This window comes from Dermacentor albipictus, unplaced genomic scaffold (genome assembly GCF_038994185.2).
Source record: "Dermacentor albipictus isolate Rhodes 1998 colony unplaced genomic scaffold, USDA_Dalb.pri_finalv2 scaffold_21, whole genome shotgun sequence".
NCBI lineage: Eukaryota > Metazoa > Arthropoda > Arachnida > Ixodida > Ixodidae > Dermacentor > Dermacentor albipictus.
In genome coordinates, this window is record NW_027225575.1 from 334,901 (window position 1) to 349,552 (window position 14,652).

Genomic DNA, 14,652 nt, shown 5'->3' on the forward strand with positions numbered 1-14,652 from the left:
TCCGGGTTAAAGTGGCAGTCCTGTCTGCACTGTAAAAAAAATTTGCCTTACTTTACAGAAAATTTGCTGGTAATTTGTGACCGAACACTCTTCCGTAAATTAAGAACGGTCATTTCCGTAGAACGGACAACTGTAAAAAAAGAGACCGTAATACAAGATACGAGTGCTTCTGTATCTAGAAAACGGAAGATTCTGTATTCTGAATCTGTACTATAACCGTTAAAGTACAGGTGCTTCCCTATTTCATCTTGCAGAGCATATCCATTCGAAGAATGTGCCATCGGGCACAAAATTGCCCAGGACGTGCGAGAGTCGACCGAATTTCATTGGTGTGCTATTTGCTGGGATCAGCCGTGCCACCATCTGCGTTCAGCATGTGCATACGTGACCCACTGTTTTCAGCGGTCTTGAGCAGAAATGCAATTTGGTCAACGCTCGCACTTCCAGGGTACTTTTGTCCACGATAGTACATCTCCTTTAATGCAAATGTCATGAAGGCAGCTCATAGTAAAAGCAGCAGGTCACCATTGAGAAAATTGTCTTGCCAACACACTGACATGGCTGCAGAGATGAAACACTTTGCACTTTGTGATATGAATGCACTGCATAGCATATATACAAAAAGGTGCAACATTTCAGTCCTCAAGTTCTTAGATCACAGAAGCAACTTTATTTTCTTCAATCACTCGTCTTGCACTTCTTCCTGGTGAAAGTTGTTCTTGACTCCAAACACTTGCAAGGATAAACTTGCTGCTGTTAGGAGAAACAAATAGTCTTCGTGAATATCCATCCTAAAGAAAGCGGCAAAAAAGTTTAATCACAGAACACGAGAAAGCAGTAACTTCTGTGTTAGAAAAACATGTAAGTAGATCAACATTGCTGGCACAAGGGATGTTGCTGTAGCCAACATTTCGACATAGGTGCTTGTCATTAGGGTAGCAAATGTTTTCCTTGGCTGTGTTGTGGGATTGTGCATATCTCACTGGCCCCTAGCCTCATTGGGGGAGAAGTAACTGGTGCATTAATAGGTCAAGAGAAGCCAAAGTGTTAAAATAAAGGAAGGAAGGGTGTGCTTAGCAGTGGTGATCGTGATGGAGCGGGTATGAGCAATGCTGTCAGTACTTGCCAAGAGTAGGGGTGACCAAAACAGAAAACGATGTACACATGTATGCAGTCATTAATCCAGTAGAACCAATCTTCCCAGAAGACAAAATAGGTATCAAGATAAACAGTTTGCACTTTTGAAAAAGGAAAACGAAGAATTAAGGAAAATAAATTTTGTATCAAGATGCATCTGGTTAAGATCACTGCAAATGGTAAATGAAGGCACATTATGAATATATATTTTGTTGCAAGCCGATGAAGAAAGTATATATTAACCAAATATTAAAAAATAGGGACATTAAAATTAAACTGGATATGACCATAAAACAGTAAAGAACAGCCTGTGGAAAAAAATGGGATGGATAATATAACCAGGTGCAAGATTGCAAAACGTCGAGTGCTGTTTATATTCATGCTGCTGTTGACGGCTTCAAGTTTCTGTCTTCCTGTGGAACCTTTGTCTTACTTGAACAAGGAAATGGGTCATTTTTTAAACAAGCCAGTTCAAATGCAGTTCAAAGCTTCGGCGGTGTTATAATGAAAGAAAATATTATGGTCAGTTCTCCTGCTCATCTTGAAACTTATTGTGCGCAACAAACAGGGACGAAGAATAGAAGAAACACAATGTTAAGCGCTCGTCCTTGTGTTTCTTCTATTCTTCGTCCCTGTTTGTTGCGCACAATAAGTTTCAAGATGAATTTGTTCCAACTAGGCCGACTCGCAGTCTTGCTTGAGTTCTCCTGGGTGTGCTTTCATTCACCAGTTATTTCCACCGGTGTAAGTTCAAAATTTAATGGTCTAAATGGACCTTAGCTCCTGGCAAACCATTAGCTGGTCTTTTTTTCAACACAGATGCCTGCACATTATATGTGTTGGCAGGAGTGCTAGCGAACTACATTATACTTGTTGCCACAACCAAAGTGAAACTAGGTAACAGTGATTGAAAAAAAAACCAGCATTCCACAATACTGATTCAAGTCGTCTGGAAAAGTTGCTTAAGTTAACGTACACCCCCTACTCCACCAGACAATTATTCACCACACTGACTCTCATGGTGTCAACCATGCTATTACAACACTAGGCATCAAGTGAGGAGAATTAGGGGATAAGAGGGCACAATGCTTTTTGTTAGAACATCAAATGTGCTTTACATAAATGCTACATTCCAACTAACAAAGGAGCAACCGGTTTGTGAGATAGTGACCAATGCATACAAAAGCTAATGACATTCTGTGCAGCAGAATGTTGACGATGAGGTGTTATGCGCACAAGTGTACTCTTTCACACAAAATGACATCCTGCACTCAAACCTTGTGCCAATATTAGAGTTTGAAAAACACCGTAGTGGAAAGCAAAGAGTGCTAAATTTGTTGAAAATTACTAAAAATTATTCGATTATTCATTATCGTTACTGTTCGTTAAAGATTCACAGATTGTTCCCTATGGGTGCTGTAAACAGGCACCCTGCTTTTACAGTGGTAGGAACAATGATCTGTGGCGCAGACAAGAATAAATGCTCATTAAGTTTATGCAAGAGTATATCCTACAAATTACACCCCATTTCACATTCCAATATGGTAGAAGAGGAAGACGAAAAAAACTACTTTCTGGTGGAGGATGCATACCCCAGAATAGAAGAAACAAGCGTACTCTAACCATTGCTGCTGCCTATGCCTGTGCACTAGCAGTTACATATAATATGGCAGTTACAATTGTTTTTCCACAAGCACTGCAAGCTGCGGCCAGTTTACCAGTACACAGCTGTAATAAATTTAGGGCAAGCTAAAGCTCTCTAATGGATTTATCTCATATGACACAATTGGAATGCAATATTCTGCAAATAAGTGAAGCGCGATGTGCCATCCCATACAATGAAACACCTTTGAAGAATCTGAATCACCACCTGCACTCTTAGGCAAAGTTACACCCTTTGGAGTGCCGCTTCTGCCACACAACAATAATCGTTATTTGCCTCGATGCGTTTCCTTTCTTGAAGACGCCACGCCCGCTACTTTGTTGTCGGGAATGCTATCATGCTGATAACGCGCATGCCGTTCGTTACTGGAAAGCACAGGGCTCGCAGCGTTAAAGAAAGAAAATGCATAAAGGCAGATGACAATTATCGTTGTGTGGAAGAAGGGGCACTTCAAAGGGTGTAACTCTGCCTAAGAGTGTGAGCCGTGACGAGGGAAAAGAGTGTGTTCTGTGTAAAGTAGTGCACCTGTATAACCTAAAGCTTTGGAGAATGCATTTAGTATGAGCTGGGAAGATTCCTAATTTTATATGCACACAGTGAAAACCTCCATGCAGTTTTGCAAAATGCGAACCCCCAACCTTTTTGTTGTTCAAACGTAATGACACGTAGGGCCATAACATGTACATTATGGGTTTCGTTCCCAAACAATCAAAGTGAATAGCACCACCCTAAGTGTTATGTGCCTTCTTGTTAGTGTCGAATGCTGCGATCGGCAGAGAAACGGATTTCTGGAGCAATATAAAGTATTAGGTACTGTGATATCAGTTCTTTCACTGCTGTTTTAGCATTATCGGGTCCTAAAGTAAAGAAACGAGAAATAAATACATGCATATTTTACGCTACAACCCTCATAAGTATTTAGTAGTCTGGATTATAAAGGATTCCAGATTTACAATGCAGGACAGATTTTATTCCACTGAAAGAATGGCATCATGCCAATGATTCTGCATTTGGTGCTATATTTATTTGCATTTAGTTCAGTTGGAATGTGTGTGTGTATCGCCAGCGATATCGCTTGACATTTTTTATATTGGCTGTTTTCTAAATTTAGGCAAATTCGTATTCGCAAATAACCTTGTATGACACCAAGAACTTGCTTAGCAGGAGTATTTCTAACATTTGCAAGATATGAGGCCCTTGAAAGCGGCCTGGGGTACACGCCGCCCCCTAATCTCATCAGCAAGTTTCTGGAACTCATCTACGAGGTTTCTTATGATCAATGTAAAGTTGCTTGAATGGGGGAAATAGGGAATTTATAACAGGTGAATTATGCAGCATAAGAATGATGTCAGCAAGAAGCAAGCATCAAGAACTATAAAATGAAGACTATAAAATGCAAGAATTATTTGGGATGATTTAAAATTCTGGCATTGGAACGAAATGTCTTTCAATCTGTATATAAACTCTGATTATTCACTCTACTACCACTGCCTTCATTAAAAAAAATTAATAATCATTATCCTATCTATGCCACATCATCCTAGCTAATATTCAAGCCTTCATAAGCTGCTTTTTTTACTGCTAATTCTCTGTGGGAAAGAGGTGTCCGTATGAAGACCATATCATATACTTATTACCCGTTTTTTTGATAAATGATAAGGGAAAAAACTTCACACCAAAAATGCATTGAGCTTGAGCAAGTTCTGCGTTTGATGCTGTTGATTCTTTTTTTCCCTTTGCCATCATTGACCCACCTGGTTAGCTAAGTAGACAGAAAAGCTGCAGGAGAAAGGTGGGGGTGCCAAACCAGACTTGTGCCCCAGGGGACCTTTTCACGGTCACTGGAGGAACTGCCTGTGGCCTCGGCATCTTCCTTGAGGGCCACGGCCATGTCTAAGAAACCTTGTCTCCACAGGCTGCACAAAGAAAGATAATTTGCTGAGCTAAGTCTTTTTCTTAAAAGAACCCATTTAAGTTGTATTCGTGGCTTTGCACCACAAAACTGACACATGACTGGCCACTCAAGACACTTTATGTGTATTCGCAGGCTTATTCCTTGGAAAAACACTTCTATGTAGCACACAATGAGTAACAGTAACAAAAAAGTGTATCAGGAGGCTTTCATATTGCTCTACAACTTTTCATTGACACATTTCATTTAATTATTTGAGATATTTAATAAATAATTAAGAATTATGTAATTAGGCAGAATGCACAATATAATCAGAGTATCTCCAGGCGATGGCAAACATTACCTTCATTTTGTCTAGTTACATCGCATTTACATATTTCTGAATCTTGGTGCACGATAGTTAAGACACCCTGTAGATCAAAAAACAATATTAAAATTTTCATAATCATCTCTTGCGTGTTATTGGTGGCTATGGCTGCTTCAAGTTATTCTTTCAGTGTGGTACAAGCAGTTTTGAAGTGAAATTGTTTTGCATCGAGGGCATGTAATCTAGGCAATCAAGCAAAAGGTCAAGTTGTGTTCACTATTCAGATGTTTAACTAAGAAGCTGCAGGAAAAGGAAACAAGACACAACACCTAATAAACAATGCAAAATTCGAAAATTTAAACTGAACAAGAAACCAGTTTTTGAAAACACAGAAAAAAAGCCAGCAGCTTACATTGAATACACCCTTGCTATGTACTCCAAGTGAAGTTGTTACCGCAATGCTTGGGCACCATATGAACGTAACAATCAACAACTTCGAGCAGAATATTAACACCACTAAATGAACTGGCCTTTGAAGATTCTTGATCTGAAATCCTCAACGACTTGTTCTGGCGTTTAATCTGTCAAGCTCAATCTGTATTCTCAAAAGCTGGCTCTCGGCCATAATTTCTCTAAACGCAACATCAGCTTAAATCTCAAGATAGGGTTGACCTGTAAATAAACTGGATAATGCATGGCAAACATCATGAACTCTCTTACATGTTAACCAGAGGGTTCACTCATGCAGCCATGAAATTGTGATGCAGACACGATATATTGAAGCTGGTTTTGTGAAGTGTTTCATGCTTCCAAGGCTTCTTCAGTTGTGAAAGCTGTCTCCGTTAGCTAAATAAGCGATGAGAATAAAAAAAGAACTTCAACATGCTCACAATATGTTGGCCATTTGCAAGTAAACAGCAGCCTTTTTGGGTACCCAGGTTGCCTGGTGCAAATCTACTATGCCACAGTACTTGCGTTACCCAGTACCAGCCACTTTAAAATGCAATGTGTTCAGAACCCTTTCCTTCTGTTTGTCTGCTTTGGAAACAGTTTAACATGTGTTCAGTAGGCGTCGAGAAAGGGGACAGAAAACACTGTGCACCACTGATTTCTAACATGTTTCGCTGGGTGCAGCACACCGCACCGGATGCAGGTGAAGCCAGTGGAAATGCGATGTCATGCAGTCGCTTGTCCTGGAAGCAGGGCATATGGTGGACTAACTAGTGCGTGCGATCAGATAATATTGCTGCCGAAAAACTTTTCTTTGTGGTTTTTCACATTTTAGGAGGTCTCTACATGTCTGGTAAGCACTTTTATGACAATCTGAACCCGTATACGATAGTGTTCTTTTACATCAAGTTTTTTCTGATTTACCAGTGTTTCCATTGCACGCCACTTATGTTAGCGACACTGTAGACACTACAATGGAAAAATTCTGGACACCTCGAAACACTGCTTGGGTAGTTTATGGCACATCAGGCAGGCATGTTAGGGGAAGAAATGCTACACACCCGTGCAACAAAGTGCTGCCGCAAAGTTGTCAAGCACCAACTTCCGGGACAAGGCCGGCTTCAGTCGAGGGCGCTCGATGTGCTGTTCATCCCCTGTAGTAGAGATCAGTGGCGTGGACCCTTTTATACTGGCTGTCTTTTCTGGTCGGAACCTTGGAAACAGCTTCCACCATACCTTTTTTGAACCTGCAACATGTGCACAGAAAGTCACATCACTGTGCGTTGATTGTATGGCTTTATTGTGCTACACATTCTATCAAATCATTAAAAAATACAGTTCACACATTTTTACTTCTGTATATAGACAGTCTAGTTTCTATACACGCGAAACATTATCATTCCTCTGACAGAATACAACAATAGAAGCGTACACTGTAAAGCTACACTAAAATTTAAATTGATGTGACACCATATGAGCATACAGTATGCTTACTGTATGCTTTAGCCCTGTGTCAAGTAAAAGTTAATTGTCAATCATTTATGGTGTATTCCTACTTATTCTGGGTCATCAAACTGTACAATCAATGTTCCAAGTTTACACAATGTTGGCTTTTGATTGCTTATGTGATCCGTTTCCTACTTACGCATGCAGTAATCCCACTGTATTAAGGAAAAAGAGAATAGGAAATGCCGTGATAATCTTCTACATTTGATGAGGGCAGGAGCAATGACCAATAGCATGTGGTTGAAGCTACATATATACTCAGTTTTCACACAGCTTAATTATTCAGCAAGTAATAAAGAGCTATCCTGTGTACCTCTGCATGACCAATAAAATCTGACTACTTGACACTGCACTAAGGCTGCCGCTTGGTACTGTTCGGCAGTTCAGCTTTGGTTTTCTGATATACAGATCTGTTTAGGTACCAGTAGTTTACTTGCGATAAAATGGAGCTCGGAGCACTGGTCATTTGCACATAAATAATGCGACAGCAAATACAACACAAGGATAGGAATATGGGTCTCTTGGAAAAAGTACATACACATTATGATTATAATGTGATGTCATGCCACAATGAAACAGAAAGCAACGCATAGAAGTGGACGGCGCTTCTATGCCACCAAGGTTATTGGACAGACAGTACTTCAGAAGTGCCCGCAACACAATGTGTTGGCGGGCTAGTTGGTGTGAATCCATAAATACTTTGTTAAGTGCAAAACAATGGACACAAGAAAGACGACCAGCACAAGGCGCTACACTCAACTGACATCACTTTATTGCGTCGCTCCTTTATAAATAGTAGAATCTAGAAGAACATCCGCAGTTAGCACCATGTGCAGAGACCACCAACAACCAATCACAAGAGCGTACTCATGCGACGGGATCCAAAAAACCATATTGAGCACTGCACAAGGTTAAAGAAGGCACACTAATGCACTGTGACCCCAATGACTGTATGAAGAAAGCTTCCGATAACTCTCAGGCGGTGGTATCACAGCACTTTTTCAAAATCGTAGTATCACGAAACATGGCTTTGCACTTCCATATTTTACAATGTTGAGCCAAATGGGAACCTGTGCCTGTTGGTATGGATCGCTTAGGTTCGCAATGTTTCGTGATGCTACGATTTTGAAAAAAGGGCCGTGATACCACCGCCAGAGAGTTATCAGAAGTTTTCTTCATACAGTCATTGGGGTCACAGTGCATTAGTGTGCTTTCTTTAACCTTGTAAAGTGCTCAATATGTTTCTTTTTTGGATTCTGTCGCATGAGTGTGCTTTTTTGATCAGATGTTGGTGGTTCCTGCACTTGGTGTTCACAGCAAATGTTCTTCTAGATTCTGCTGTCTACAAAGGAGGGACGCAATATAGTGATGTCAGTTGAGAGTAGCGCCTTGTTCTGTCGTCTTTCTTGTGTCCGTTATTTTGTGCTAAAAAGCAATGATGTATTCCTTGTGTGTGTTTGAAGACAGCTCCACACGCAGTAGCGTATCCAGTATTGCTGCCCAGTGGTTTAGCTCGCCGCAGTTTGAAGTGCCACAAAACATAAGGAGAGAAACCTGCATTTATAGTCTTGTTGCAAACAAGAATATAACGTGAAGTGCATTCTGAGGCCAGAAACTATAAAAAAAAATTTCACGATGCACCGCTGTGCAAGGTTTTATAGCAAAGTCAAATACATTTAGTGTAAATATGACACTATGATGGTGCACAATGGTGGTAATCTGTAATAATATAAAAGGTGCCTTAATGTTACAACAAAAGCTGACATTACTTAATAATAGCCCTGTAAAATTTAGCATGCAGGGGCACCGCTTGGTTAAACAATAGTGATGTATTGACTATGTACACAAGTATTACCCACGCATTTCTGCCATTGTCTAAATGGCATAAATGAATGGGTAATACTTGTATACATAGATATTACATCTCTATTGTTTAACCAAATGGGTAAACTATGTCTGCCTGACACAAGACTAGAATTAAACCATAAATTATATATAGTCACCCTAACAGTAACACTTCACTTGAACTTCACAGTAAGTAGACGCCTGTTGATGCCAGCCTCCCCCAATGCTAAACTGTGCTGCATGCTCTACAGAGAAATTATAGTGGTATCACTCAACTCTGAAGCCATTCAGGACTGCAGCACTGTAGAAGACATCTACAAATGTCCCATTTCATGTATAACAGCCTGAATTGCTTGCACATCTTACCAAGTGCAAATTAAAATTTCTTTTTGTTTAGCATTTTTGCCTGCTAGACCACAATCCAATGTCATCAATATATTAACATATTACCTCAAAGAACCTAATTTGGCTTGTAGATTAACACCTTTGCATACTGCCACAGCTGCACTCTGTCATATGCGTTGCAATCATAAAGGAGTGCTGGTACACCAGCACTCCAATGTCACTAACAGTGATCACCTACACAGCTAAGTAAACGGTCCTGATTAGGGTGGCAAATAGCTATGAGAAAAAAAAATCCACTCACCTTGAGAGCTATAATACTGCAATAACTTGAGAGAGATGGACCCATTGCAGGCAGCAGACCTCTTCTCAGCTCCAGCACAACAGCAACTTGCCTTTCAGTAAAAGAAAAGGATTGATTAGTAATGATAAGTTACCTTGTTTTTGCTTAGTATCAATACAATCTGACTTTCATGCATATCCACTCTCCGCTTTAGTAATACAACTGAATTATTCATCAAATAAAAGAGTCTATGGTGATACCATTCGCTTCTCTTGTATGTCCAAATGTTTTCGCACTGATACCCCGTTTACTGCTTGCTTAGTGGCACGAATGCCTTGACTGCCCAGACATCATTCGAAGGAACACGTCTTGCTGCACCGCAAACGGTGCAGCAAGACGTTTTTTTCCGGTCACAATTAAAACGTGCACCCAAGCAAGAAAGTAACGATCACAGGTAGTGAGCGACTGCTATTGCCTCGAACGTTAATTTCCGTATTTTAACAGAAGTTCTTGTATCGGATACAGTATGCTCTCAAGCCAATACAAGCGTCAATACAAGAGCTCAACTGAACGCAGTTTTATTCTACGCTTTTAACGCGAGTGAACAAAAGGTTAGAAGTACCTCACGGAAATTGCGATCGAGCCAATCGCGCTACGACTGGAATCGATCTGAAAAGATAGGTTTTATCATTTCCCCATTCATGCGTGATTTTTGCCCTAAGACGTTGCATAGTGGTCTTTTGAAACAATATTTCTGTTCGCGACACCGGCTTACCACACATCATTTTAACACCTACGTTATGCAAAACAAATAAGATTAAAATGGGCTTACCTCATGAGCAAGTTACCAGCGCGCGTAGACTGTTGAACACCCGTTGAGAGCAAGCAGGCTATCCGTGTCCAAGCGCATACGTGCACCCAAACACAGGACAACTTCTTCGATGCCGCAGCGAGCAGAGTTTTGTACACGAAGTGAAAGACATCCAGCGCAAATATCTCCGAGCGATGACGGCAAATAACGAGCGCACAAGCGGACACAACACAGCAACAAATTCGGAACTTTGCCAATTTGAACGTGCCGAGACCCAAGCAGCGTAACCATCCATCGTTTCTGTTCTTCGCTCCCGATGAGTCAATCTCTCTTCCTTGGGGTCTTGCTCCACCCTTGAGTACAAATCAAGAGATATTTACGGCGAATTAACAACATTTACAACACAACTCGAAAAATGCCGGCTGACTACACATGTGCATCTCCGTCTGCCACTCCTAACGGACGCGCAGCGCGCGCTGCCCCCTGGTGTCGCACTCTGAGCGCGGAGAACCGAAGAGAATCGGTTTCGTTTTCGCATTTGTGCTCTAGTTACTGGAACTGCAATATAATTGCTTGACAATTAATTGAATTCTAAAAGAGGAGAATGCTTTCTCTCCCACAAGTTAGTGCGTTTTATACAAAGGGAGAGAGAATTCAAAAGGAAGAAAGGCAGGGAGGTCAACCAAAGCATTCGCTACTGGCGATAGCAAACCCCTGTGCTACAATGAAGTGCAAAGCAGTGCACTGCGATGCGTCCATAAGCTCGAGTACAGTGATAATTTGGGCGGGTTGGTGCATGTAATGAACGGTTAAATAATGAGTTGTGTCATAACATTACCCATGCATAAAGCACGTGGAACTAGTGGTGTTGCATTCTATAGGTCAAAAAGAAATAAAGCTTGAATCGTTACATCTCGACACTGGGCATTCTTTCTTTCCGAAATATTTTTTTCTTCTTTTTGACAGTATACACAGTACTAGCACGGTAATAGGTCCTTCATCTTCAGTCACCTTCCAGTAGTTTACATACATGTCGGTGCATGTTCGCGTTCTTGATTCTACCGTACAAGAACGAGCGCGCTTACCGGTCTTGTTTCAAGATGAAGCACCAAATGTTTGCGATTACATCTTACCGCAAGAATTAACACATGAACAGTGAAGATTATGCGTAATCGATTTGTCTCAATGAATGGGCAGTTATTGTCAGAGACGAGATATTTTGTAAATATCATGGGAATGAGTTCAACCAACTACATTGCAGTTCAGCAGTGCTCTTTGACACTTGGGTTAATTGCTTGCCGCATTCGAAAATTTCCTCCGACCGTTGTACTTGGATCTATAGGCCGCCAGTCCCCTTCGAGACCATTTATTGCCAAATGTAAACGCAGTTACGGTCATTATACCACTCCCTGCGTTTCGGTACTGATTTAGAGTGCGCACAATTTTTGGCGTATAGAGCACCAATGTCATTCCCAGTACCAGCACCTGAGTGCCGCAAGCTTGTTTACGTATGCACGTATGTCCCCGGCTCTTCATTCACTTAAACATATATGCTGCGTTATTAACTACAAAGCGCTTAATTTGAGAACATTGCGAGAACACGCATATATTTGCGCATATGATCAGCGTTACTAAGCCCATATGCATATGCTATGCCCGAAAGAAAAATACAGGTGTACAGAAAAGACGACGAGCAACAAACCGAAAAACGAGTTGTGGCCGCGCTATTGATGATCGTGAACGACCACGGATGTTCCATTGATGAAAAGAGTGAGATCGCGCCTTCAATGTTGGACCATCGCTTTGAATCGAGACGTTGAAATAATTAATTTTGGCCGCCCGATCCACAAAGACGCTCGCCTGGTGTTGATGAACACACACACACACACACACACACACACACACACACACACACACACACACACACACACACACACACACACACACACACACATATATATATATATATATATATATATATATATATATATATATATGCACATACAGCGCCGATGTCATTGTCAGCGCACCATGCAGCAGCTGAGCGGTGCAAGTTTGTTTTCATTGGAGATTGGAACGTGTATCCACCACACTTCGTCCACTTACACATATATGTTGTATTATAATCTGCACAGCGTTTACACCGAATAATATATATATATATATATGGAGAGAGAGAGAGTGCGCGTCAATGTATATCTATACGATCTGTTATTGAAGCTTTCGGTAGAAGGCTGAGTCTGCACGTGTCTTCATAATGTGTACAGTTCGCCTGTTCAATAAATTGTTCTTGGATGGAACTCTGCGAGTACAAGTGCATGCTCATTTAGACAGCATGCGGGTATAGTTTTCGTCGCGAAAATACGGATGTTCGCATAATAATAATACGGAATTCCGTCTGTTTCGTGCAAAACAGGGCAGTTACCGTAATAATACGTGCAAAATGTCCGTTAAGCTGAAAACGGAGAGCACTTTCCGTATTTTAACGGCAGTTTTTGCAGTTTTTTGTGAGAATGACCGATTTTCCGTTTTTTTACTTGCAGTCCTCCGTATAATGACGGAAATCCCCCGTATAATTACGGAAATTTTTTACAGTGTGGCTTATCTTGACGATGTCGTGATTTTTTCTACCACCTTTGCTCAGCATGTGGAACGACTAAAGACTGTGCTCAACCCTATTAGTTCAGCAGAGCTGACGATAAAGCCACAAAAATGTCACCTCGCAGGCACGTACCCAGGGGGGGGGGGGGGCCGGGTACGTGATTTCGGGGGGGGGCCCGGGCCCCCCCCCCCCCGAAATCAAGTGGCATACCCCCCCCCCTCCCCACCCACGCCACCACTCCACACATTCCTAAAGCGCCGCCAGATCAATGCTGAGACTTCGCAGCTGTTCATCGGTCAGCATTATGCTGCCTTTTTCACTCCTTTTAGATGGCGGTAGTTATCCGCATCTTTTGTAATGTGAAGGGCAGTTTTCTCGTAGACTCCGCACCCGCGCGATTAACTCGAGATGCGTTGAGTTGTCACCATCTATTCAACCGTCATGCCCATAGCTGTTGCTTTTGTTAGTTCAATCTTCATTGTTCAGGCTGATCCTGGGACCAGGAGAGGGATGCGGCTGTTACTCAGCTGGTCTGTACTCTCATGGAACGAGTTGCGGCCGGAGAAAACGCCAATTGCGTTTAACTTATCCCTTTGCTTCATTGTTTCCTTGAGTTACGGCTTGCCGCGACGCTGGCAGATGCCCGGAACCATATACACGTGATATGGGTTAGATAAGGTGGAAAATAAAATAATGTGAAAGAGCGTCCATCATGGAACCCTGCAATAACCCTTAAACCCATAAGCAAGATGACTGTCGCCTGTTACCTCGTCTGTTTTTCCCTAACTGTATAGCACTTTTCGTCCAAAATTGGCAACTGGAAACAAAAATCGCAAGGAGTTGAGAAATCAAGTGATCTAATAAGGGAGAGAGCCAAGGCAACAACCAAACTGCAAGCAAAAGCGAATAATAAAAAAGTTAACCGTCGTTTATGAGAATATTTATGGGTCAACATCTTTTTATTTAAAAAGGAAGCAGAGAAAACGCCGACGGAAGTGGAGAACAATTACTTGTTTTGATTGACGCTTCTACAGTTATCGGTCGAACCGCCTCACGTAGCCACTTCTCTGCTGTGCTTATGTAGGTGTTTTTCTAACCTTTCGCAGTGACCGCTGTACGTCTAGAATCGCAGAGTCCTGCGCTCTACGCGGTTGTATGGTACTGGCGGCCGCACAGCGTTACGCGATTCGCGGAACTGTCAAAACTGGTCAACAAGGCGGAAATAACTGATATTCTAAACTATAACATGAGAAAGACTGAAGAAGCCGTAAAATATGAACGCAGCCTGAAATCAGTAATAAAGAAACCTGGCATAGGGCAAACTACGATGTATGCACTAAAATATAAAAAGGATAATATCATCAGCAATCTCGAAGATATAGTAAAAACAGCCGGAAAATTCTAAGCTGACCTGTATACAGTACCCAGAGGAGTCACGATAGTTCACTTAGAAACAGTAATGAACAGGATACAGAAACTCTCCTATAACTAGCGATGAGGTCAGAAGGGCCCTGCAAGACATGAAACGATGAAGAGCGGGAGGATAAGGTGCAATAACAGTCGATTTAATGAAAGATGGAGGAGACATAATGCTTGGAAAACTGGCGGCACTTTATACGGAGTGTCTTTCGACTGCAAGGGTACCAGAAAACTGGAAGAATGCAGACATTATACTAATCCACAAAAAAGGAGACGTTAAAGAATTGAACAATTATGGGACCATTAGCTTGCTCCCAGTATTATATAAAATATTTGCCAAAATAATCTCCAATAGAATAAGGTTAACACGGGATT

General features: G+C 41.5%; 1 long non-coding RNA gene across 2 annotated transcripts; it reads right to left on the minus strand.

Annotated features, from left to right (window-relative positions):
* Positions 1-628: 628 nt before the first annotated feature.
* LOC139052270 (uncharacterized) lies at positions 629-11,726 on the minus strand. 2 transcript variants are annotated; one of them, XR_011509808.1, is made up of 5 exons: positions 10,278-11,726; positions 9,467-9,557; positions 6,531-6,716; positions 4,555-4,716; positions 629-750 (listed from the first exon to the last, which is right to left on the minus strand). It is a non-coding gene; the product is annotated as an uncharacterized lncRNA (long non-coding RNA). The 2 variants fall into 2 exon arrangements; XR_011509807.1 differs by having other exon boundaries at positions 629-753; positions 10,278-11,725.
* Between the last annotated feature and the right edge of the window lie 2,926 nt (positions 11,727-14,652).